Source organism: Coenobita brevimanus, chromosome 97, assembly GCF_032717465.1.
Source record: "Coenobita brevimanus isolate Jiangsu-jjx chromosome 97, ASM3271746v2, whole genome shotgun sequence".
Classification (NCBI taxonomy): domain Eukaryota; kingdom Metazoa; phylum Arthropoda; class Malacostraca; order Decapoda; family Coenobitidae; genus Coenobita; species Coenobita brevimanus.
Genome location: NC_137050.1, coordinates 35,502,067 through 35,529,291, shown reverse-complemented (window position 1 = coordinate 35,529,291; position 27,225 = coordinate 35,502,067). Strand labels below are relative to the sequence as shown.

The following is a 27,225-nucleotide window of genomic DNA, read 5'->3' as shown; positions in this document are numbered from 1 at the left end:
GCAGAGTCAGTGAGTGTGTAAGCGTGAATGAGTAATAATGAATCAATGAGCATAAGTGACACAATGAATGAGTAACGTGCGCGTGTGTGAATGAGTGACATGATCCCACTATTTAGGGCAAGTCTCTTTGGGCGAGTGGGAGAGATTGTATCACAGCCAGAGAGAGAGGGAGGGAGAGAGAGAGAGAGAGGGAGGGAGAGGGTGAGAGAGAGGGAGACGGTGAGAGAGAGGGAGGGAGGAGGGGAGAGGGATAGAGGAAGAAGGAGGGGGTATCAGAGGACAACATTCCCTTAACCAATGACACCACATACCTAAAGTGCTATCACACACACACACACACACACACACACACACACACACACACACACACACACACACACACACACACACACACGGAATTAAACAACGTCAGGAGTTTATTGCTGGAGCTGATTATAATCCAATTCGCTTCCCAAATTACACACAGCGACAAACATAATGGCCTGGTGGATTCTGTGTCATAATTTCATCCCTTCAGTCTCAGTACGTCATTTTCGTGTCTATCCTCACTGCTTCCACACGACAATGCTGGGCTTCAGGGGAGATATCATTGAGGTGAACTGATTACTGAAGGCTATGTTAATCACCCCATCTCGAAAAGCCTTCCCTCGTTTGAATATAATCCTGTAGTAGTAGTAGCATGAGTGAAGTAAAGTACGTCATCGGACTGAAGAGGCTGAAAGGCAATTTGGATGTGCAGGTGTGGTCTCAGGTGAGGGCACAGGTGAGAGGTTGAACGACAGAATAAAATACCCTTAACACTTTCAGGTTCCAATGACACTCGCAGCTGAATAATACCCGTGCAACAGGTGGAATTTAATACTGGCCTTGTCCACACCTTGAGAGGGTTAATTGTACCAGGATTAACGCTTTCAGGCTGCTATGAATCGGTCAGCTGAATAAAATAGCCCGGCATTAGTTGGAAGAGAACACCAAGTAGTCCAGGTCATGAAAGGGTTATCCACTGCCCTACGATGGTGTGGTTATGCTGTTACTCTTGCTCCTACCAGCCAATTTCATTCCACTGAGGAGAGCCCCGTGATACTGAAAGGATTCACCAAGGATACATGTATCTTATCCAGTTCTCTAAGTGTTGCTTGTGCCAAATAAAACCTTCTGGATATATCACAAGTAAAACAGTAAAGACGGGATCGTTTAAAGGGCGTTACTGAGTATGCATATCATTGTTACTGACGTCATTACTTTCTAAAATCATCATCATCATCATATCAGTCTTCTTTCCCCCCATACATGAGGTAAAAGGATCCAGAATTTCAGAAACAAGAGGAGGAAAGCACAAGAGTAAGAGAACTATCAAGAGAGTGCCCAACAAAAAAGTGCCACGCTTCCAAACACAGTCATTCTAGCCTTCGATACGCTTGGCCACATCTCACACACTAAACGATGCACACATTCTGAAATACAGGATGAAAAAAATAAGGGAAAAAAGTATTGTAGTGTACTGGATATCCTAATTCAATAACCATGATTGTTTTTTTCTGTCACTCGTTAACTGTAATCTCTCTCTCTCTCTCTCTCTCTCTCTCTCTCTCTCTCTCTCTCTCTCTCTCTCTCTCTCTCTCTCAACAGCGAAAAACCAACATAAAACTAACTTACGTTTTTTTTTTTTTTTTAAGGAAAGGAATTTGCGAAACGCGCAAAGAGGAAACGAGGACGAACGAGGAGACGAAAGGGAGAGGAAAACTACAAAACAAAATAAATACCTAAGTGAACAGAAAGGGAAGGAGTGAACAAAGTATCCCTTCAGACCGATGATGTCATTGCTATCGCCTACAATGTCTAGCCGATTCCAATGATCAAAGAATAGATTTTTCGAACTGATGGGGGCTGCATAAAGACACAATTATCCCCGTACGCGATGGGCGAGGAGGAAGGATCTCGTAGGCTAAGAAAAATCATTTGCAATCTGTGTCCTTCAGTTGCAAAGGTCAAGAAGGGACGAAGGGAAGTTGATGAAGGCTTGCAACATGTAGTCCACTAATCCTCTCTCACTCTTACAGCACGTCAATATTTCCCCCGCACCTCCCGACACACCGTTGACTTTCCACCTTTACATGACGTCGGAAAATAATGACTCCGCGATGCCGGCAGTATATCGGGGAGGGTAAGATATTTGTGTGGGCTCGTTTCCCCCTTTTCATTACATATCTTGGCTTTTATCACCATCATCATCATCATACATCCGATCTTTCATCATTATCATCACCATCATCACCATACATTCCGTTTTTCATCATCATCATCATCATACATCCCGTCTTTCATCATCATCATTCATCCCATCTTTCATCACCATCATCATCATACATCCCATCTCTCATCATCACCATCACTGTCATCACCATCTTATTTCCCACTAAAACACTAACAGGGAGGAAACCAGCAACAGAAAAGGTACCGTAAAGCACAAAACCAATCAACCATACACAGTGTTCAGCGAAATGCAACACACAGTCATTCACCCATCGCGTCAAAAATACATGCCATCTTTTATCATCTTTCATCATCATCATCATACATCCCGTCTCTCATCATCATCATCATCATCCTATTTCCTACTAAAACCTCACAGTCAGACACCTTCCACGTGTTTTTCTTTCTTTCCAGATGCCCACTTCACATGACATCTCACTATTCGTGCAAAAATCATGAACAAGGGCATGGCATTTTCTTGACTATTATACCTTTCATGGCTAAAATTTGCTCTGGAAGAAACGAGAGAGAGAGAGAGAGAGAGAGAGAGAGAGAGAGATGGCAGGAGTCCATGTATACCTTAATCATCCTAACACACACACACACACACACACACACACACACATATTACGTGTGTGTGTGTGTGTGTGTGTGTGTGTGTGTGTGTGTGTGTGTGTGTGTGTGTGTGTGAATCTCAGCCTATGAACATAAGATGATGGTCTACCCTAAAAATGACAGGACCCATCGACCTCAGGAAAGAGCGAAACATTTTCAAAACCTAATTAAGAAACACTACTTTTTTTACTCATGAGCTTCGCGACTATTAGCCAGTACGTGGAGGGTGGTACGCTATAAATATCCTGGAGCCAAATCCCAAGTGCAGCAAACCTAGGCATCTAAACTTCCATACCTCAGCATCGAAGAGGAGGGTAATATGAGGCTGGGTTTTTTTATATATACATTTTTCAGAAGCTCAATACTTTCAAATGTAAAACCTCACGAATTTCCTATTTCCAACTAAAACGTGTTACATGTTGGTGGGTAAAGGGGAGATATTTTGATCTGTGTATCGTCAATATTGCACCTGCCTCACCACCGATCACTTCCCAGAATTTTGTTCCAATGGGATATGGAAATTCAGTCCACGAGGTTAACGGCTTTCGCTTTCGTGTATATCTCTGAACTCCTAAAAAACGAAGGCGTCTTTTACAATTTACTTCCGCACTCCCCGGACGATTGCACCTTAGAGTAGATGTTCCGAACTCTGCTTTAGACATACCTTGGTCTTCTGCAACTCGCTTTAAAACAAGATGCCTTTCCATAGGTGAATATTATCGCCAGAAGGTTGCAGGAACAGACTACAGGAAAAAGATATTACTGTACTGACGGGGTTTAAACGAGAGTCTGATATTAACCATTTCACTGCAATGACGTCTTTTATCATTCACATCTGCTTCAGCCAGACGATTTTATGAACCAAAAGGAAGACGTCTTGTAAGGAGAAAGGTTAGAACTAGTCACAATTTACCTCTCTTATATGATGACTTTTTCGTTTGCATTCTTACCACCGCCAGGCAAATTATTCAGTTTAGCAGAGACGCATCGCAGTGAATGGCATTGTAACTTTATCTGACCTGCACGATATTCATTTTTATACTGGAAGGAGAATGAATATGTGAATAGACAATTGAATAAATAAATAATCAATTGTGTGAATAAAAATGGATGAGAGGGGGAAAAAAAGGAAAGAGTTTAAGTTCTTTATCTCTATGACGTTTCGGGTAATCCACAGCCTGGGTACTGTGACGCAGGAAACGTTAGGGAAATAAGAACTTAAGCCCTATCCAGTTTTTCCCTCCCACCCATTCATAGATAGATAGATAGATAGATAGACAGACAGATACAGACAGCCAGACAGACAGATAGACAGATACAGATAGACAAACACAGACGGATAGATAGACAGACAGATAGATATATAGATAGATGGACAGATAGACAAATAGACAGATAAAGACAGATATAGACAGATAGATAGACAGATTGATATACAGATAGATACCGTTATATAATAAAGACAGAAGGAGAGAGACCAACTGAATGATTACTGATATACTGATTAATTAACAGCTTATCTGATTCACCGATTACATGCTTGCCTGCTTTCTTACTTGACTGACTGAACGACTGACTAACAGAAACAGGTAAGTAGAAAGCGAATAAGAAAAGGCAGACACGAGTAAACAGCCACAAACAGCGAGCATTACGACAACGACATGTAAAAAGGCACAGAAACAGTTTAAGACGTCAGAACCAATCACTGTAACAACACCATCAGCCAACGAACTTAGTCTTCCTACCTATATACAATTTATTGGCGGGATATTTATTGTGGCAAAAGGGGTGGGTGATGGACCTAATTCACCACAGCAGTTCTAAGGGTGTCTCACAAGCTGAATAAAATCGTCTGGAGGAAGAGTGAAATACTGAATACGTCACGGGGCTGAAGGGGAAAAGGGCTGGATGTGAAGAGGGATGGAGTTAATACATGTACTCCATCTGAATATTCATTGCCTTATCACACCACAGACCCCCTACCCCCCCGCATCTCTCTCTCTCTCTCTCTCTCTCTCTCTCTCTCTCTCTCTCTCTCACACACACACACACACACACACACACACACAGGCAGCCAGGCACTCGAGCCAGCTGCTAATCTGAGCACGCGGCGGCTACCACCACTACGCAACACTGACTTAACGAGGTGGCCACACACACACACAACCCCCCCCCCACACACACACAATGCTGGTCAAACGTAAGGGCGATGCTGGTGTGAGTGAGTGAATACATATAAGGTTTTCATCACAGTGTTTTTCAGGCGAGGGAGTAAGTAGCCTATGCTGAGGTAGTTTCATACCCTCATGCCAAAAAAATGAATGTTGTCGGGCAGGTAGAAATGAATGGAGATGTTTACCCGCATAGAGTTCTTTGTGCAGGCTGGAATATTCTATCATCATAACACTACAGGGCGAAATGAAGAGAGATGATTCTTAGCACTGTCCATGTGTGTCAAGTGATTTCCTATATTTGATAAAGACAATCTCACACTATCAATTACTATGAGACTACGAGAAATGATTGTAAGATGGTGAAAAAGATAAAGCAGCAAGATGTTGGGAGATACCAATTTCACGAAGGAACGATTACGAGCTCCTGAATTATATATTAAAGATGTACGAAAATACAGATTCGAAATAGTATCTTGAACAAGGGAACGAATTACCTCAAGACGTAGTGGGTATACTGGAACAAGGGAACGAATTACCTCAAGAAGTAGTGGGTATACTGGAACAAGGGAACGAATTACCTCAAGAAGTAGTGGGTATACTGGAACAAGGGAACGAATTACCTCAAGAAGTAGTGGGTATACTGGAACATGGGAACGAATTACCTCAAGAAGTAGTGGGTATACTGGAACAAGGGAACGAATTACCTCAAGAAGTAGTGGGTATACTGGAACAAGGGAACGAATTACCTCAAGAAGTAGTGGGTATACTGGAACAGGGGAACGAATTACCTCAAGAAGTAGTAGGTATACTGGAACAAGGGAACGAATTACCTCAAGAAGTAGTGGGTATACTGGAACAAGGGAACGAATTACCTCAAGAAGTAGTGGGTATACTGGAACAAGGGAACGAATTACCTCAAGAAGTAGTGGGTATACTGGAACAAGGGAACGAATTACCTCAAGAAGTAGTGGGTATACTGGAACAGGGGAACGAATTACCTCAAGAAGCAGTGGGTATACTGGAACAAGGGAACGAATTACCTCAAGAAGTAGTGGGTATACTGGAACAAGGGAACGAATTACCTCAAGAAGTAGTGGGTATACTGGAACAAGGGAACGAATTACCTCAAGAAGTAGTTGGTATACTGGAACAAGGGAACGAATTACCTCAAGAAGTAGTGGGTATACTGGAACAAGGGAACGAATTACCTCAAGAAGTAGTGGGTATACTGGAACAAGGGAACGAATTACCTCAAGAAGTAGTGGGTATACTGGAACAAGGGAACGAATTACCTCAAGAAGTAGTGGGTATACTGGAACAAGGGAACGAATTACCTCAAGAAGTAGTGGGTATACTGGAACAAGGGAACGAATTACCTCAAGAAGTAGTGGGTATACTGGAACAAGGGAACGAATTACCTCAAGAAGTAGTGGGTATACTGGAACAAGGGAACGAATTACCTCAAGAAGTAGTGGGTATACTGGAACAAGGGAACGAATTACCTCAAGAAGTAGTGGGTATACTGGAACAAGGGAACGAATTACCTCAAGAAGTAGTGGGTATACTGGAACAAGGGAACGAATTACCTCAAGAAGTAGTGGGTATACTGGAACAAGGGAACGAATTACCTCAAGAAGTAGTGGGTATACTGGAACAAGGGAACGAATTACCTCAAGAAGTAGTGGGTATACTGGAACAAGGGAACGAATTACCTCAAGAAGTAGTGGGTATACTGGAACAAGGGAACGAATTACCTCAAGAAGTAGTGGGTATACTGGAACAAGGGAACGAATTACCTCATGATGCAAGGGGGTACATAAATCTGAGTATACAGTACGTGTACATGGCCACATCAGCATTAATATGTCATTTTCAACTCAATTTTGCAGCTCCATGACAGTAATATACAGGTAAGAACACCTAACAGTGAAGGTGTTAACTAGGGCTGTGTCTGGCCCCTCCACTTTGATAACTTCCTCACAACATAATCTTCAGGAGGTATCAGTAACAGGATTGAAAATTAGCCATCATGTTGAACGGGTGAAATGAAAGATGACAAATTCGTGGTGTTCATCACAAGGATAGTCTTCGTCCTGTGACACGCAATTACGTACTGCACATACACACAGATAAAAAAGCGCACATACACACGGATACACAAACGCACATACACACAGATACACAAACGCACATACACACAGATACACAAACGCACATACACACAGATACACAAACGCACATACACACAGATACACAAACGCACATACACACAGATACACAAACGCACAAACACAGACACACAAACGCAAGTACACACAGATACATAAACGCACATACTCTACCATCGACCAAAAGATCGTCCACAGAGGTAGATTACACAATACGTTTTTTAAATCAATCCCACTGATTACCATACCTCTCTCTCTCTCTCTCTCTCTCTCTCTCTCTCTCTCTCTCTCTCTCTCTCTCTCCCCAATAAGAGAGTCTGGAGGCCATCGTTGACCCTCTTTCCACTCCCTCCCATCTCCCGTCATATACAAAGCAGAACGAGGCAGACCCAATCTCCCAGGCACTTTGATATTCTAATGGCGGTATATTTGCCACCCTTCCTCCTAAACTTCTTACCTTACGGCCAATTAGAGCATTGCCGTGGCAGTGGGAGGGGACCTGGATTTATTTCGAGAACGTGCGTTTGTGGAAGGACTTTTTCTTTGGCGACCTGGGCATCTGAACTTAACGCTTTGAATTACGTGATGAATTAACTCGGCCTATTCTTGTTAATTCCAGTCGATCTCCTTCAGCTAAGGCTTAACCCCTTGAATCAGATGGCATATGTTATTGGTTTATTCTTCCTACTTCCAGACGATTTCCCCGAAGGTAAGGCTTCTCTTAATGAAGAGGTTAAGCCGAGCAACGAATGCGACGCGTCAGTATCGTCAAATATTTTTCGGGTTTATTTTGCAATGACGAGGGTAGTGCGTAAGATTCATATCAATTGTTCTTGGGGCAAACATTCTCTAGGCTTCGCGTCTTATTCTAACAAGACATAATGGCTCACACGCCTCTTACCCGGCCAAGGGCGTGCCCATGGTAGTTGCACAAATTTGGCCAAGCACCCCCGCAGAGGATATCAGTGTGGTCTGCCTCACTGACACACATGCATACGTACACTGAATATTAAACCTAAACTCTATACACACTGCTACTCACAATTCACTCAACGAAACTGTTGTAGGTGGTAGTCAAAACACTCCTTCACTAGGCATCAATCTGGACCGAATTCGGGGTGTCGAATGTCGGTGTTTGGAAGGTCTTATCAAAAACAATCATCAGGGTTAGTTGATACATATATACGTACATGTAGGCATGATTATAAAGCCAGAAGTACAAATCCAGCGTCAGTATTATCGTTGACACGTGGCACAGAATTAGACACTGGGCAACTCCACTCTCTCAAGGGGTGACTGGAGACACACCAGAAGCTGCTAACACAGGTGCCAACCCGTGCCACATATTACGAGTTCCTTCTTCTCACCCTCGCCTCCCTCCTCCTCCTCAGCCTCGTCCTTCTCCATATTATTATTATTATTATTATTATTATTATTATTATTCTCTCCGATAAATAGAGTATGTTTTCACCCCTGTTTGTCTGTTAGTTTGTTTGTCTGTTAGCAGGATTACTCAAAAATTATACGAGAGATTTGGACCAAATTTTGTGGCTAGATAGCCCATGTCCCAGGGAACAATCGATTAACTTTCGGGACCGATCCGGATCGTATTACAGATTCTGGATCCTGAAAACACAAATTGCGAAATCCGGCCTAATCAGTGTTGAGAAAACCTAACCCATTATGAAGAGTGGTTTGGATACTACGTTGCCCTCGTCGGAGAGAGGCGCTCCAGTGCCCCTCTAATTGTTGTTATAATCATCACCGTTATTTTTATTATTATCATTATTGTGATTATTATTATTATTGTTAATCATTATTATTATTGTTACTATTATTATCATTATCATTATTATCTTTTGAGAAATTTTGGCAGTATCAAACATCGGTAACATTTTTAAATCGTACTGACCGTGGGCAATATTTGGACCCCACAAGGCAAAGAATATATTTACTTTTTTTATTTACAGTCCACAAACATCGCCATAGTCTCGTCTTTTTTTTTTTCTTTTTTTTTTTTTTTTTTGAGTTTATAACAGAGCAAACGTTTATAGAGCCAATGATGTACGGTGTCTGTCAGTATAAATTTGGGGGAAGGAAAATTGGCCAAGAAGGAATAATTACAATGGTGAAGGCAAGTGGATTAATGATGGCTGTATTTAACACAGATCTACCTACACAGATCAAAAGCCCTCGGGAGCAGGGGGGTGGTTGCTTTCTCAGGCAGAGGAACTCCTTGAGAGTGAAATGGCTGGGAAGCATGCCGGCACGTGACTGGCTACAGCATAGCTGGGTCTTTCGGGTGTGGGCAATCAGGCAAGTTAGCTGCCTACTGCGACTGCAACACAATGGCGAGGTGTTCAGGAAGTTAGCCAAAGAAACCTTGATGGACTCTGAAAGAACAATAATGGCCCCCAGTCCCGTGCAGCCCTTAAATGGGCAGGGGGTGCTAAGAATCTCACGGTTGCCTCAATTACGGTCTAATTCCTTTGTCAATGCAAAAAATACAATTAAAATTGGTAACTGGAATGTGAGAACGCTAAATCATGACGGTAAAATCGATGAGTTAGTGAAGGTTTTTCAAAATTACGGACTTGATATTTGTGCTCTGACAGAAACTAGATTAACTGGAGTCGATAAGTTGGATTTGGAGGATGGTATACGTTTATTGATATCTGGCCGACAGGACGGAATGCATTATCAGGGAGTAGGATTGTTGCTGGGTTGTAAGGCAAATAAGGCTTTAAGTGAATGGGATCCTATAGATGAGCGATTGCTATACGCACGGTTTAAATCAAATCATGGCAACATCAGTCTGTTTGTGTGTTATGCACCTACTAATGATGCACTCGATGAAAGGAAAGACACATTTTATGAAAAGTTGCAAGAAGGAGTAGGAAGGGTACCTAGACATGATGTTTTGATCTGCGTTGGAGACTTTAATGCAGTAATGGGCTGTTCAAATGAGGGATTTGAGGCATGTATGGGTAAGATGGGAGTTGGTAGTAGGATGAGTGAAAACGGAGTGAGGTTTGGAAGCTTCTGTCTAGCAAATGACTTATTCATAGGGGGGCACACTCTTTCAGCATTGCAATATACACAAGACAACTTGGGTGTCACCGTGTGGAAAATATAAAAATCAGATTGATCACATCGCTATCAGTAGGAGGCATAGAAGTTCTCTGCTAGATGTTCATGTTAAACGGGGAGCGGATATTGGTAGTGACCATCAACTCAGCATTGAAAAAATAAGGTTTAAACTTAAAAATCAGAAGAAGGAAAAATCTGGTGTTGGTAGATACGATATTGTTAAGCTTAGAAGGGAAGGAGAAGAAAAGGAGGAATTCAGATTAGAATGCAGAAATAGGTTCTTGGTGTTGGAAACGTTGGAAGAGGGGAAGAGAAGTGTAGATGAGATGTGGGAGGATGTGAACAAAGTTTTGCATGAGACTGCTGAATGTACGATTGGAAGGAGACATAGATTCAGGAGAAAGAAATGGATATCAGAGGAAACGGTGGATATGATAAAAAAGAGAGGTGAGGCTAAATTGAGGAGTGAGATGCAATGCGTTGATGAACGAGAGATTGAATTAGCAAGAGCTGCGTACTGGAGTTTGAATTCAGAAGTAAGAAGGTTAGCTAGGAGAGATAAAAGAAGATGTGTGGATGAAAAGGTTGCAGAGACTGAAATCCTAATAAACAAAAATGATGGACAGAGTCAAAGAATAGCATATGAATCGATCAGAGAACTGAGTGGTAATGCAGGTAAACGCAAGGAAATACCAGTTAGAGACAGGGAAGGAAATTTATTGACCAAAGATGGAGATATTAAAAATAGATGGAAAGAGCATTTTGAGACAGTTCTTAATAGACCAATACCACCAGAAGAGGATATACCGTCTGCTCAGGAAGATTTAAATATAGAAACAGGAGAGTTGAGGCTTGCAGAAGTGGAGAAAGCAGTAAAACAGTTAAAGAATAATAAGGCACCAGGGGGAGGATGGTTTATTTCCGGAAATGTTTAAAGTGGAGGGGATAGATTAATAATGATCTTGACCAAGCTATTCAATAAGATATGGGTGACGGGGTTACTACCATCAGTTTGGAAGAATGGTGTAATTGTTAGAGTTCCGAAGAAGGGAGACCTGAGTGAATGTGGTAATTGGAGGGGAATCTCTTTTGTCACCGATAGCTTTGAAAGTTTTCAGTAGAGTGTTGTTAAATAGGTTGGAGCCGGTGGTTGAGGGTATTCTGAGGGATGAACAGGCTGGTTTTAGAAAGGGACGTGGTTGCAATGATCAGATCTTTATAGTTAGGCATTTGATGCAGCAAGTTAATGAAATGAGAGTACCGTTAAGTCTTTGTTTTGTTGATTTTGAAAAGGCTTTTGATAGTGTTTCGAGAGAGAGTCTATGGGGAAGATCATGAGACATTATGGAATACCAGAGGAGTTTGTGAGGGTCATTATGAACATGCATGAGGACACATTTTGTAAAGTGATGGTTGATGGTTGTCTGAGTGATTCGTTTGAAGTCAAGTCCGGAGTAATTCAAGGTGGTGTTCTATCTCCTTTACTATTTATATTGGTCATTGATTACATTATGAAACGTGTTGGAACAGAAACCGGTGCAGGTATACTTTGGGGAGAGAACAGGAAACTTGGATTTAGATTATGCAGATGATATAGTTTTTATTTGTGATGGGCCAGAAGAGATGCAGAGAGTGTTGGACTGTTTGGTGAGTGAAGGTCGCAAGGTGGGTTTGGTTATTAATTGTGGAAAAACTGAAATAATCAATATGAATATGGAAAATGCGCAGGAATGTGTAATTGGAGGTATGGTTGTAAAGCAAGTTGATAAGTTTAAATATTTAGGTACTTATTTAGCCAAGGATGGTTCTTTGAACTTTGAATTCGAGGAAAGGTTAAAGAAGGCTAATCAGGCAATGGGAATGCTTAAAAATATTTGGAATAATAATAATTTCTCTGTGCATACAAAAATCAAACTTTATAAGGTAATGGTTAGGAGTATCTTAATTTATGGACACGAGTCTTGGTACAGCACAGTGACTATGGAAAATAAATTCTTGGTGTTTGGAAATAAAGCACTTAGAAGAATATTAGGAGTTAAGTGGTGGGAAAGGATACCAAATAGTAGAATTAGAGAAATAACGGGAGTGCAGCCGATCGATGAATATGTTAGATTCTCACGATGGAAGTGGCTAGGACATGTGTATAGGAGACAGGGAATAGTACAAGGTACACCAGGGTGGGTGGCACCTGGTAGGAGAGGTAGAGGAAGGCTAAAAGAGACGTGGGTGAGGACAATGAGACGGGAAGCTGGAGATGAGTGTTGGGGAGATCTTGAGGAGTTAGCACAAGATAGGATTTGGTGGTGTGAGTTCATCGAGGCCCTATGCATCCCCGAGGGTGCCACAGGAAATGATTGATTTGATTGATTGTATTTAACACCTCTGGCTCGAAAAGTCTCGCCGGATTCGATTAAACTCCAGGAGGTTGAACAAGAGTGAAATATAGAAGATGCCATCGTGGTGAAAGGGCTACACCATACATCGTGAAATGGAAGGAAGGCATGTAATGTATGATGTGGAATTTCTAATTTTTTTGTGTGTGTTTAGCCTGCATCCTATATTACAGAGTGCAGTTAGCAGCCATACAGAGACGACCAACACATTCCGGCTTCGTCATGCGGTTCAGAGATTACTGGAAAAACATTGGGCTTCGTGTGTGTGTGTGTGTGTGTGTGTGTGTGTGTGTGTGTGTGTGTGTGTGTGTGTGTGTGTGTGTGAGGAGAGAGAGAGAGAGAGAGAGAGAGAGAGCGAGTCTGTGTGTGTGTGTGTGTGTGTGTGTGGTCGACATTGGGTACAGACATGACGCTCCGTTCCCTGAGGGCCATCAGTCCTCCTGCCTGCCGCACTCCTTCACATGCCACCACTTGGACCCTAATACCGCCGTCCACAGTGAATTAAAATTAGGGTTGTCTCATTCAGGGCTGATCTGATGGTATTAGCGCAAGTGTTTTGGTGACATGTCGGTGGGTCTTATGGGAAAGCAGTAAAATTCTGAGTTAAGGAAATCTAAAATATTAAACTATTCCCTACCGTAACCTCGGATCGAAACCGCATTCTTTCGGACAGCAGGCCACATCTCTCATCACTTTACCTCCCCTTCCACCTCTCCATCTTCCTCTATTCCTTCTCTACCCTCCTTACTTTTTTTTTCCCCTCCATAATTTCAAGTGACTAATTAAATTTTGGCCCCACTAGTTCACGGGTACCATTTTTCGTGTCAGCTGATAAATTATGCATGCGATAATAATTTTCCTATCCACAAAAATTTTTAGTATCTCTTTATCAAACCCGGGGCTGTCATCGTACTCATCATCTTGGCCCACTCCCAGCACCTGTATTATCACACCTGCATTACCTGTATCACCATCATCTCACTCATTTCCTTCACCACTACCACCCCATCATCATCATCAGGTATCACCATCATCGTCACCACCACACACACCAATATTTTACCCACCATCATCGTCACCACCACACACACCAATATTTTACCCACCATCATCATCAACTCACCATCATCACCCTCTCCATCGTCATCATCATCATCATCATCAGGTATCACCATCATCAACATTACCACACACACCAATATTTTACCCACCATCATCATCAACTCATCATTATCACCCTCTCCATCGTCATCATCATCATCATCATCATAAGGTATCACCATTATTACCGTCACCACAACCACCAATATTTTACACACCATCATCATCAACTCACCACCATCACCATCTCCATCATCACCTCTCCAAGCAACAGCGCAGTCATGATGCCTTCAAAATTTGCCTGCCTTCTTCACTACCTGTCTCACTGCCTGCCTGCCTCCCTGCCTGTTTCACTACTTGTCTCACTGCCTGCCTGTCTCACTGCCTACGTGCCTTCCTGCCTACCTCACTGCTAACCCGTCTGCCAGCCATACATCCTGCCTATCTCACTTCCTATCTAAATGCTTGTCTCAGTGCCTATTGTTTCCTTCTTCACTGCCTGCCGTCGTGCCTCACAGCTTGTCTCACTGTCTGCCTTCCCATTACTTGTCTGCCTCATCGGTTTTCTACATAACTGTCTGCCTGTCTCTCAACCTACCTGCCTGACTATGCGCCTGCTGCCTCATTGCCTACCCACCTGCCTGCCTGCCTGACTAGCTAACTACCTGGCCACAAGTTGGGTCAGCACGGGAATACCTGCTGCAATTCGCGGTCAAAGGTCAAGGTGGAATACGCAAAGAGGTCATGGGTGTGTCGGTTTGCTTGCTAGTAAGGTCATACGTCCATTCTTATCCCTGGTTTATACGCGTCCGTTTACCTGCCCCACGCCCACACCCACACGTCATCCAAGGTGGCCGTGACAGAAGCCATGAGAATGTATGAAGCTGAGAATGTATGAAGAATGTATGTATGACTGTATGTATGAATGTATGAAGAATGTATGTATGAATGTATGATGAATGTATGTATGAATGTATGAAGAATGTATGTATGAATGTATGAAGAACGTATATAAGAATCTATGAAGACTGTATGTATGAACGTATGAAGAATGTATGTATGAATGTATGAATAATGTATGTAAGAATATATGAAGAATGTACAGTATGTATGAATGTATGAAGAATGTATGTGTGAATGTATGAAGAATGTAAGAATGTATGCATGAATGTATGAAGAATGTATGTATGAATGTATGAAGAACGTATGTATGAATGTATGAAGAATGTATGTATGAATGTATGAAGAATGTATGTATGAATGTATGAAGAGTGTATGAAGTTGACGCTCTAACGGACACACTTCTGAAGTACTTTATTACCACTACCGCCACACGATTTCATCCAGTTTACGGGCTGGCCTCCTGTCGTTCGTATGAACTTTGTGAATATAAATCCATGCGTTATGTACTGATAAAGCAATCTCATGTGCGAGACAAGCCCACCTCGCAACTGAACATGAATCAGTCTGACCAAGACATAAACATTTCACTTTGTCCACTCACTGAATATTACTTTCATTTTAAACATATTACACATCATTCTAAACAAGACAGTGATGATGATTGATGATTGATGATTGATCAGCAGCAGCGGCAGCGGCAGCGGCAGCAGCAGCAGCAGCATGATTTTACGTTAGTGAGTGAACCCAGCATAATTACGAGAGAGCAACCGATGCGAGCAGGCAATGTCTACTCTCAGTTAAGTTTGGAACTGAGTGGTCCGGCCCTACCAGGCCCGACCCGACGGTCGCTCTATGGAGAAGCTAATAACTTTACTCATATGAGAAGTAGAGATTAAATTCTTTCTGCATGTGATACATTCATTCAATAACTTTTATTTTCCAAAAACTCATCCATAATGGCGTAGGAACCCCTTGGAATATCAAGTTTTTCAAGGGCGGGTTCGGCTCTAGTCGGTGAACGCCTCAATTATGAAATAAAATTTAAATACATTTTTCATGGCACTTTTTTTTGGGGGGCATCAGCTCTAGCAACTAAATATCGGAGTTTCCACCAGTAATTTTATACCAGAGGGAAATTGTGATAACACGGCGCTCGCTCGCTCGTCACGCGCTCACAAAACACACTTTACTGGTGCGTGTCTTCTCAGTACATCACATCAGGCTCAGTATTCTCTTATGCTTAGCTGCAATATAAAGGTTTTCTACATTCACCTACAGTCCGTCACTCATTCAGTTCATTTATCTGTCTGCGAGTATGTAGACAGAATTCTGCGTGTTTCTATCATGCCATGTTTATGTGTGGTTGTAATGAATACATCTTTCTTATCAGTCTCAATGTCAAATTATCTACTCATCCTTGTGTCGGTCTATCTATTCGTCTTTCATTTATCTATCTCTACATACCTCGCAGTTCACCCATTCACTCATCTACCTTAAAACAAACTATTTAACTCTATCTGTCTACTTGTTTATTCATCTATCTATCTATCTATCTATCTATCCAATCTTCATTTATCGAATATCGTTTCACTCACTCATCTCTACCTACCTACCTACCTGTCTATCTATCTATCAAATCTTCATTTATCGAAACATCGTTTCATTCGCTTATTCATCTCTACCTACCTACCTACTACCTGTCTATCTATCTATCTATCTACCTATAATTTTATCGACAGAATTATAGATATAAAGAGATACACGTTACTGGGGTATCATTTCCTTCACCCATACATCTCTTTACCTACTTACCTATCTATCTACCCATCTATCTGTTTATCTATCTATCTATAAATAATTTTAATGACAGATTTTTTAAAATGCAAGGAAGAAGGAACCAAAGGCCAGAAGTCCTCAAGATTGTTCACCCCAAGAAAAAACAAAAACAAGATAGAGAGCCAAAGTCAATATCTGTTCATTTCGAGATGCCTGGACACTGCGCTTAAAAGACTGCAGCTCACAAACAGTAGAAAACACAGAGGAAGACAGTTCCAGAGTTGACCTGTTGCATACATGTAGGACTGGGAGTAACGGTTAACTCTTGCATTAGAGAGTTGGACAGAAAAGCGGTGAGAGCTTCTTGCAAGACGGGTGCTAAGCGCCCGCCGTAGTGGTGGAAGGATGCAAGCAGACAGTTCAGAGGAGCAGTGACCATTCAGGTCGCGACAGAAAAAACATCAAAATGCAACAGTGCGGCGAAGAGACAGAAGATATAGATATACACCTGTTTACTGGAGTATATCATATATATATGCATCAACTACCTACCTACCTATCTATCTGTCTGTCTGCTTGTATGTCTGTCTATCTGTTTTACTGTTAGTCTGCCAGGCTTTCCAAGAACAAAGTGGCCACAACAACACGAGTCAAATACCTGGGAGACTTGTTGCTCTCTCTCTCTCTCTCTCTCTCTCTCTCAGTCTCCTGTCTCCCCGGTGCTCTGCTGTATACTTGTATACTTCATGCCTTTCTGCAGTTCCCACTTTCTTCTCTCACTACGCGCTTTCTTTTCTGTCTCGCTCTCTCACCTTCATTTCTGTGCCTAAATCTCACTTCTTTGATCACCTCTCTCTCTCTCTCTCTCTCTCTCTCTCTCTCTCTCTCTCTCTCTCTCTCTCTCCACACTGCCTAGGCCACTTGTCTCACTGTGTACTTTCCCTGTCTCTCCATTATATCTCCTCTTTTCTGCCTCCCTCGTTATTTCCTCTCTCTGCCTCCCCTGCCCATCCGTGTGTTTATTCTGAACTATGCCCCTCTCCTACCTTGGTTCCTTATTTTCATGGTTTCTCTCTGTTTTCGTCTCATGTGCATTTTCTCCCGCTCCGCTCTAACATACACACACACATACACACACATTAATCCTCAGTTGGCCTGTCTTCCTCTCTCTCTCTCTCTCTCTCTCTCTCTCTCTCCTACAAACCCCAGTACCAAGGTTAAGTATGGAAGGTGCTAGGTAAACAGTCGCACATGCCGTCGACGAGCGAAAGATAAATGAGCCAAGAAAAACATTACGTGGCAACTCGACCCGTGGCTCAGGGAGTGTTGCCATCAGGGCCGTTGCCATCGATTATTATGCAATATTAATGTCTACTCCTCCGCCGCCAAGTGGTCACCGAAATGCGAAAAGTACAATACGCTGAACACTTTCGCTAGTCAGAGCCGTGAAGACTGTGAGCTTGTTATTTCCCTTTTTGCAGGCAGTTCTCAATAACGAAATTACCTGTGCCTAAAAGTTCTGAAGGGTTCGTATCTCAAATTCAAAAGTATAGTATTACTTGCTTCAGTCCTCTCTCTCTCTCTCTCTCTCTCTCTCTCTCTCTCTCTCTGTTTTTTGTCTCTTCCGTTTTTCTCACCTGTGCTCTCCTGTCCACTCTCCTGTCATCTTTCTCTTTCATCCCTCACCCTTCTCGCCTCACTTCCACCCCCCCCCTTTTTCTCTGAATCAACGAAATACTGTGCCAAACTCGTGACAGTGTAACACCTTGCTGCCCTCTGAAGACTCAAGTTCGAAGAAGGCACAGAGTTTGCAAGGAAGTAGGACTTTGTAGGTATTTTGCTATACGCTAATATATTTTACGAGTCAGCTTTGGAGGTTTAGCACTTCCGTACTACTTCTGCACAAGACACGCAAGCTACGTTATGCATGTTATCTACGCAATATATGTTGTAAAAAATGCATAAGTAAGAAAAAGGAGAATATAATAGCATAATTTGCAGAATAAGTGTCTAAGAAGGAGGTATCTGAAGGCCACCTACAATAAGCCAACGAGATTGTCCCTAAAATCTGTATTCTCCCCTGCACCTTTTCCTTAACAGTTCATTTCTGCTTGTGGTATATTAGTTTCCTCTTGTTTGTAATTTATTCCGTCTACGTCGATATTATAAAGACAAAGAACATACAACAGAATAGGTAAGGCGCAGTACGCTAAAGAAGCCACAAGGGAAGAGGTGTTAAGTGTCCTACGCCAGCCATAATGAGTGAGTGTGAGAGTCGGGTGGCTGGCAGAAGAAGAGGCAGAGAAGAACTAGGTGAGGCAAGGTGGGCGTGTATATTTACGGTGCGTGAGGAAGGGCAGCGTGTCGTGGGAGGACAGGTCGTTACTGCCTGGGGCTGTTTTTGCCAAGGCTGCCCCTCATTGCAAAAGGCGTTGGGCAACACACTGGTAGATAGGTTTTTTTCAGCTAAAACAATATCTGCATTATGATGTTGCTTTATTTTTCGTCCTATCTCCTTTTATGACCTATATTTTGGTTTAATGTAAATTTATGTTCTGTATAATAAAATTTTTCATTCCCATGACTCTATACATTTTATTTTTGTGGCCTTCAGACGACTTCATTCACCTCAGAAGACTTTTCGATGTGGATGAGTTTGATAAAGCCTTCAATAACCTAGTCTTGTTGGAAGGTCTTTTTGTGTTAATATCGACTGGTGATAGGGAAAAAACAAATACGCCATCGCTGTATAGGGATATCTAGGCAGAAGAATAGGTGAGTTAACACGGGCACTGTGGACCAGGTGAGGAAAGGTGAGGTAAGAAATAATGATGACGTCGAGTTACTTCGAGTTGGTAGGGCCTAGGCAGGATAGGCAGGGATGAAGCCTAGCACGTACGGTGAGGCAGAGATAGGCAGGATGAGTTGGGGTGAGGAAGGGTGAGCTACGGTAAGGAAGGGTAAGTAGAGGAGAAGCACAGTGTAGGGGTAAGGAAGGGTAAGTAGAGGAGAAGCAGAGTGTAGGGGTAAGAAAGGGTAAGTAGAGGAGAAGCACAGTGTAGGGGTAAGGAAGGGTAAGTAGAGGAGAAGCACAGTGTAGGGGTAAGGAAGGGTAAGTAGAGGAGAAGCACAGTGTAGGGGTAAGGTGGGGCGAGGGCGAAGTGGAGTGAGTGACACAAAGTAAACACAGATCTGACTGATGATGCAGGGAGGAACAGACAGCGTGTGACAGGGGAGGTACAGAGAGGTGGGTGAGAAAAGGTAGGCATGGGACAGAAGAGGCAAGAGGGACACGGCACAGGGGGAGACAAGAGACGGAGAGACAAGAGACAGGGAGAGACAAGAAACAGGAAAAAAAAACGCAAGGTAAAGGAGGAAACAAGAGGTGAGCAGACACGAGGGACAACAGACCGAGGGAGAGAAGAGGCAGAATGAATGCAAAAGGAGTGGAATGTTGAAGTAACAAAAACGCCGGCTGAATGGGCAGGCACCTTTAGACGACGAAAAGTCACCCCCAGAGTGAGTAATTTCGTGTGGCAATAGCAAGAATACAGTGATTAAGATACCGCCGTCACAGCGTTAGGGGAGAAAGTTTGTAACCTTTAGACGACGAAAATGCCTTCCTAAGCCGAAAAAAGTAGTCTGGCCGCAGAAAGAGTAAAATATTAAGATTTTTCTGTCGTCACTTGAGGGTTAATCTTCACATAAATGTTACATGTACTACCGAGAACATAATGAATTCACTCCTGTCTGAGGGCAAACCTCCATAGGTTTCCACTCTTCGATGAACATATATTGTAAGTGTGGTTGTGATTCCTCGAATCATCTGACGTGGAATGAGTAGCTGTTACGAATATATTCGTATCTAATATGTGCATCTATGCTGTAAGTTGGGAAAATCAATAGGTAAGTTTCGGCGATGGTAATCATGTGGTAGAAGGTAACAACGTTCGATTGCATAATCATTTGAACAATGATACAACGTGAAATTATGTTAACAACTACAAGTATCAGGTAAAGGCTCTGGTAGTTGTGTGAAATATTTCTGGGATAGTAACTAAAGAACACTCGGCAGACCTGATTACTTCACCCTGAAGCCCCGTTATTGTTAATTTAACAATGATTTACAATACTTAACTGCATGTTTTCCAGAATCAATCTCGTTTGATTTGAGAACGGCTAGACAGGTTCTGACACTGGTCGTGAGTCACAACAACGACACGAGGTGCCAGTGGCTGAATGTCACCCAAGATTTTTAGAGTCCGAGCGAAACACCCAGGAATAACGCTTAGCCTTGCAATTTCATGGCATACAACAGTACAAAATATACTGTAATACTATTAGTGTACTCGTATGCATACTGATATTCAGTAGTTCACTGCCATGATGTAATATACAAATAGATAGACGGATAGATAGACAGATAGAAAGATAGATAGATATACAGACATTATCCACGCCAATTCAAGGGTTCAAGATGCATAATATGGAAGAGGAACCAAACAGTTTCTTTAACCTACGACAATGCGGCCCACACTGATACATTCCAAACAGGGTGACTCTGAATAGCGGTGACATAAAGACGAGGAATGAGGCAGGGTGAGGCAGGGAAGTTAGGCAGAGTTAGGCCAAGGAGCGAATTACGGATGAGGATGAGTTAGGTGGTAGTAGTTAAGCAGGGAAATGAGGCACGGTAAGGCAGGAATAAGGCAGGGGATTGAAGCAAGGTGAGACAGAGGAGTGAGGCAAGGGTAAAGCAGGAAGTGTGGCAATGCGAGACAGGGGAGTGAAGCATGAATGAGGCAAGGGTGAGGCAGAGGAGCGGGTGAGGTGAGGCAGAGGAGTGAGTGGAATGAGGCAGAGGGTGAGGCAGGAGATTAAGAGACGAGAGTGAGGGAAAGTGACACAGGGGATGGAGGCAGGGTAAGGTAGGTAAAGGAGGCAGGGTAAGGTAGGGAATGGAAGCAGGGGAAGGTAGGGGAAGGAGGCAGGGAAAGAGACGGGGTAAGGCAGAGGCGTGGGGCTGAGTTAGGTAGAATAAGGAAGCACGGTAAAGCAGGGACGTACAACAGGGTATGGCAGGGATGTACAACAGGGTATGGCAGGGGAATGGCACACGGTAAGGCAGAGAAGTGATGAAAGGTAAGGCAGGTGAGATGGGCAAGGGAATAGATCCGGGTATGGCAGGGGAGGGAGACAGGGCAAAGCAAGGGAGTGGGGCAGGGGAGTGGGGCAAAGTGGGGCATGAGAGTGAGGCAGAGTGAGAAAACGGAGTGAGGCAAGACGGGGTGAGGAAGCGTGAGGCAAGGGAGTGAAGTGTGAAACAGAGGGTATGGCTGAGTAACACAGATGGGGAGGCAAGGGTGAGACAGCAGGAAGTAAAGAAGGACGGGGTGAGGTAGGACTTGGTGAGGCAGAACCGGTTGATGCAAGAGAGGGTGATCGATGTCTGCCTCCCCTTCTAATTCCAAGCCAGGTCAAGTGAGGTGGCCATTACCCCCCCCATCCCCACCCCCACCACCATCCCGAACCTCATCGTCATTCCATCCTTCTCGCCTGCTTTCATTTCACTGTCAACTTTTCCATACTTCTTTCATGACACATCTCCCTCGATCATATATTTTTTTATATCATTCTGTGTTTCTGTTATTCTCTCATTTCTCTCGTTCCCTTTCATACCACACTACCTTCCTTCCTTCATTCTTTTATACCACACTATTTCCCTACTTCCTGTCATTCTATATTTCATGCCTTCTTTCTTACCACGTTTCTTTCCTTCATGGCTCACTTTTCTTCTTTCATTACACTCTTCATTTCTTTAATTCCACCCCTCACTCGTTTTATATTCCAGTCTCCCTTCATTTTTCATTCTACAATCCCATCCTGCTTCACTATCCTTGTCTTTAACTCACAGAATAGCTACATCAGTCATAACCTACCCAACAGCCAACAGCCATGAAAGGACCGACACATCTTTTGCCGTTTGCTTTTCTTTGTAATCCATTGTATATACATGTCACAACTCTGGTGTTAATACGGCAGCGTGTACTGTATAATGAAACACGCTAGGATTACGTCGTTCAGGACTGGCCTGTTGATAATAAGAAGGGATATTTTCATGGGTTTCGTGGAAGAACACTTAAGAAACATCTTTTTGTAATTTTATGCTCATTACTAGGTGGGGACAGGCAACATTCACTCACCTGATGCAGTACTACCTTCACATAACTTGGCTTCACACTGGGCAACATATAAAATGGTTTCTTGTAGCCCATTTAAACATTTACTACGATCAATGTTAACTATGTAACCAAATGGACGCCTGGTGGTCTAGTGGGTTCTACAGTGTTCTTACAGGATGTGGCCCATAAAGGATTACAATCGAGGAATGGTTGGGGCTTACTGCTCATATAATACCGCTCGGGGATGAGCAACTGGTCACTCGTCTTTAATGTCTGGGTTCTTTAGCCTATCCCCGGACCCCTACGCTACTGACGGTGCAGTAAATGACTGGATGACAGACACTCCTACTACTGCCAGGGAATTTATCCAGTTTCACAGAACCCAACAGCAATGAAGGCCATGTCTTGCCCCACAAGCTGGAAGAGTCTGTTCTAAGCTAAATAAAAATGTCCTGAATTAGCAAGAGGAAGCTGAATAAGACTTCTTTGTAGTGAAAAGGTTAGCGAACTTTCCCTTCACTACCCATTTCCCTTCACTACCCAGAGACCGATACCGCAACATTACTACCAGCAGTCCATTCCTCTTCCACTTAAACATCAATTCATCTCTTCCCGTCTCTCCTCTCCTCTCCCATCCTTCTGTCCTTTTCCATTCATTTTTTCCCCTCTCCTCTGGTGTCCTCTCTCCTCCTCTCCACTTTGCTCTCTCTTCTTAAGGTGGTTATAGGAACGGTGAATTTTCAGAACGTTTTGTATGCACAAAGAAAAACTGAAAATTCCATACGATAAGTAGAGATTATTGTTAATGTTGACTTTAGACTCTATTTCTTTCACTGCATGATAGTTTCATACAGCACCAGTATTAAAAGATAAACTTAAGCAAGATCCTATGATCTTATTTTAATGACAAGATTCTTATTGTCACTGTTTACCGCTCAAGTTGTAATTCTAGTATTTCAGTCTTGCAAGGTGCAACTTATTATTTTGTTTTTTCGGCCAAGCTTACGGGCGGAAAGTTCGAACGGTTAGGCAGGCAGCTGCAGCTGAACTATTTTTTTCATATACCTCTGTAACTGGACATCAATGTGTATATTCTGCTTATATAAAAACACGACCACCTGCACGGGGCTGCAAAGTTCACGTGATCTGTGTGCTTAACCACTTCAGACAGTAAAGGCCATTACCTAATATACTATAGCTGTAGCCGTGTGTCTGTGTGTGTGTATTTTGGGCAGCCGAAACTACACATTCAAATCGAACCAAAATTGGCACAAAAATCGCAAAAAAATAAATCGCTGATGCGAAAAAAAAAAATTAATCCCATCACGATAGAAAAACTTTTACTATATTTAATGAACGATCAAATTTTGACCAAAAAAAGCCGCTCCCGGCGCCCGGTCGGTTGCCGTGGCCGAGTGGTTAATATCTCGGACTTGCGTGCGGACAACTTGGGTTCCATTCCCGAAGCTGCGAATAACACGATCAATTGTTTAGCTGCAAAAAATCCAAGTGACAACGTTAAACTAGAACAGCACATAAACGGACCATCATGGGCCCTTCAATGTCGCCTTGACGGCCGATAGTAACAACGTTAGACTAGAACAGCACATAAACGTGACTCGGATTACCTGAAATGATCGCAACGCGAGCGCGAAGCGCGAGGAAACGAGTGAGAAGCACGAGGAAACGAGTGAGAAGCACGAGGAAACGAGTGCGAAGCGCAAGAAAGCAAGCGCGCAGCGCGACAGCCCTCCGCAGGAGCAAGTGCGAGAGGGCCCGAAGGCCCGACGAGCACTTGCTAATAACCTATATCCTTGCTACTGCCAGCTATTGTTCAGTGTAGGTAAGACTATTCCAGCTGAAGGAGGTGACTATAACCTTCATCATCCTCTTCTGTACCACGCGTATTTCTGAAGTTGAGTAATATCCTCTCAGAGCAACAAAAATAAACTAAAAAACATAAGGCGTCGCCAAGTTAAGCAGTTCCTCTACTAGTTTCTCTTCTCAGTTTTCATCTCTTCACCTGTCCTTTCCTCTCTTACCTCTATGTGTTCTCTGCTCTTCTCTTCTATCATGTCCTCTTGCTCATATCCATCCCCTTGCTCCCATCTTCTCATAGCCCTTCCTTATATCCCTCTCCCTCTCGCATCATTTCCTTCTTTATCGGTTTATCGCCTGATCTCTCATCTCCCCTCTCTCTCCGTCTCTCCTTTTCCTTATTCCCCCTTCCTCCATTCACAGTCATTTAGCATCATGTTTATCTGTTTCTTCCCTCTCTCTCTCTCTCTCTCTCTCTCTCTCTCTCTCTCTCTCTCCATTCATCACACCCTTCCCTCCCCTGGTCATTAATCATCCCTTACATTTCCAATTTTTTCCATTTCCCTCATTCATTTTCTTTGTTTTCCTTCATCCATTCCCTTTCTGCTTTATTTCTTCTTTTATCTTTAGCTTTCTCTTCCTTCTTTCTTTCAACATTACTTATTCCCTCTAAATTCCTTCATACTTACTTCATTCCCTCCCTCTTCTCTTCTTGATCATCCTTCATTCCCTCTTCCATTCCCTTCCACCCCCTTCATTAACCAAGTCTATCCTCTATTCGCTTCTCCTCCTTTCTCCCTTTTCTCCTTCCTTCCTTCCTTCCATTCTTTCTTTCTTCCTTCCTTCCTCCCTCCCCCCCTTCCTCCCTCCCTCCCTCTGTTTTAGGCCTATGCAAACTATGTCTTAAAAAAATCTGCTAAGCCTCTCAAACATAAATATTTTTGTACACATGTTTACATCTTCCTGACACCTGATTCGACACCCACACCTGTCCCACACCTGTCCCACACGTGTTCTATACCCGATATATGCTTAATATAACTATTCTGCTGTCTGCTCTCTCCTCCACCTCCCTGCATCTTAGAGCTGTACTTGAAGTGACTTTGGATATTCCGTAACACTTCTTCCCTAGCGATTTACTCTATATTTCAGCTCAATATTTTCGGGTAGATTTGTAGTGCTCGTGTATGTTCCTGATTAAACTATGATGATGTCAAGAGTACATTAATAACATACAAGGGGATTTTACGGTGGAATATAAGGGTAAATCGCTATGGAAGAGATGTTACGAAGCTTTCCTGTGCCACCTGGAATAGGGTCTTCACTCAAATTCTTCTTTCGCCTCACCTGCGTCAATCCTTCTTGCACCATCGACTCACCCCGTCCCTTCCACACACATTAACATCGTCCTGCCCTTGCCCATCCATTTCGCCCACGTCCGTCCATCTCTCACAGTAGTCCGGGTTCCCTTCTTCCTTCAGTCATTATTGCTGTCGCTTCATTACAGTCAGCTGCTCCAAATTTCCAGTTCAGGCGCTGATTTCTTCACTTCTCTGTCAAACTCCACTCCATTTTTATCAACTCTCATGCAACAAATAATCGAATCTTTTTTACAGGTTGATTCTCTCCTGTATACTGCCTTCCTCGCTAAGATGATGCAATTGTTTTACTTTCTTTCTTCCACTACCACACGATTTTATGCAACTAGAGAGAGCCATAAAACAGTGCAGGAGTCTAAACCCTGCATCTCCAAGTTTCTCCAAAGCTGCATTAAATCATTTGGTGGTAACACTAATAATATCTAAGAATCGACACTGCATTTTTTTTTTTTTTTCGGTCACTTCCTTTCATCTCGAGTCAGTATTTTGTGGGACATTAAACGGACCGACTTCATTTTTATACGTCTGTTTCTGTATTTAATTATCGGTGTCATCTTTCTATCATATACTCTTTCACACTCTATCATCTTTACTTATCCTCGCCTTCATTGCTCACCTCTTCACATGGCTTCATTAGGTCATCTTCATATTCATTCTCTCCCACGATCACTGCCATCACCAATCTTTCTCGCAATCTTCTCCATCCTCATCCTCTCTCTAAATCATCTTCATCTGCACCCTCTCTTGGCCACTTCTCGCTTCTTCCCCTCATTTGTTTAACTTTCACTCACTCTCATTCATTCGGTCACCCACAGCCTCAATCCTATATACAGGTGTCACTTCTAACTGCATTCTATTCCTTGTCACTCTCGCTCCCAATCACTTTCAAGCATCCCCTCATCGTCAACCATCCTCACTTTCATTCCCCTCACCTCCCTCCCTCACCACCATCGCCACTCATCATTTTCCCCTCTTCCATCACCACGCCTCTCCTTCTCACCATAACTACCACTGTCATCACTTCACCATCCATCATCATCCTCTCTCTCCATTCACAAAGTCTTCCCCTTCCTCCACCCCTATCACCACCACCACCACCACCACCACCACTCTCACCATCACCATCACCACCACTCTCACCACTACCACCACCCCTCACCATCACCACCACTCTCACCATCACCATCACCACCACTCTCACCACCATCACCACCACCTTCTCACCCATCTGTCTGCACCTCAGGGAACACTTGGGGAAATTTGCAGGCATTTTTCCTACCAAGTTCCTTATCACCCCAACCAATGCTTCTTCTTGGATCCCAGGGCTCATTTCGGCCACTGCATTTGGGAGAGTGGTTGTGTGTGTGTGTGTG

The 27,225-nt window shown here is 43.1% G+C and overlaps 1 protein-coding gene across 1 annotated transcript in view; it reads right to left on the bottom strand.

Annotated features, from left to right (window-relative positions):
* Nucleotides 1-27,225, bottom strand: part of LOC145413654 (uncharacterized) — a 332,513-nt gene that overhangs the window by 124,692 nt on the left and 180,596 nt on the right. The window lies entirely within an intron of this gene.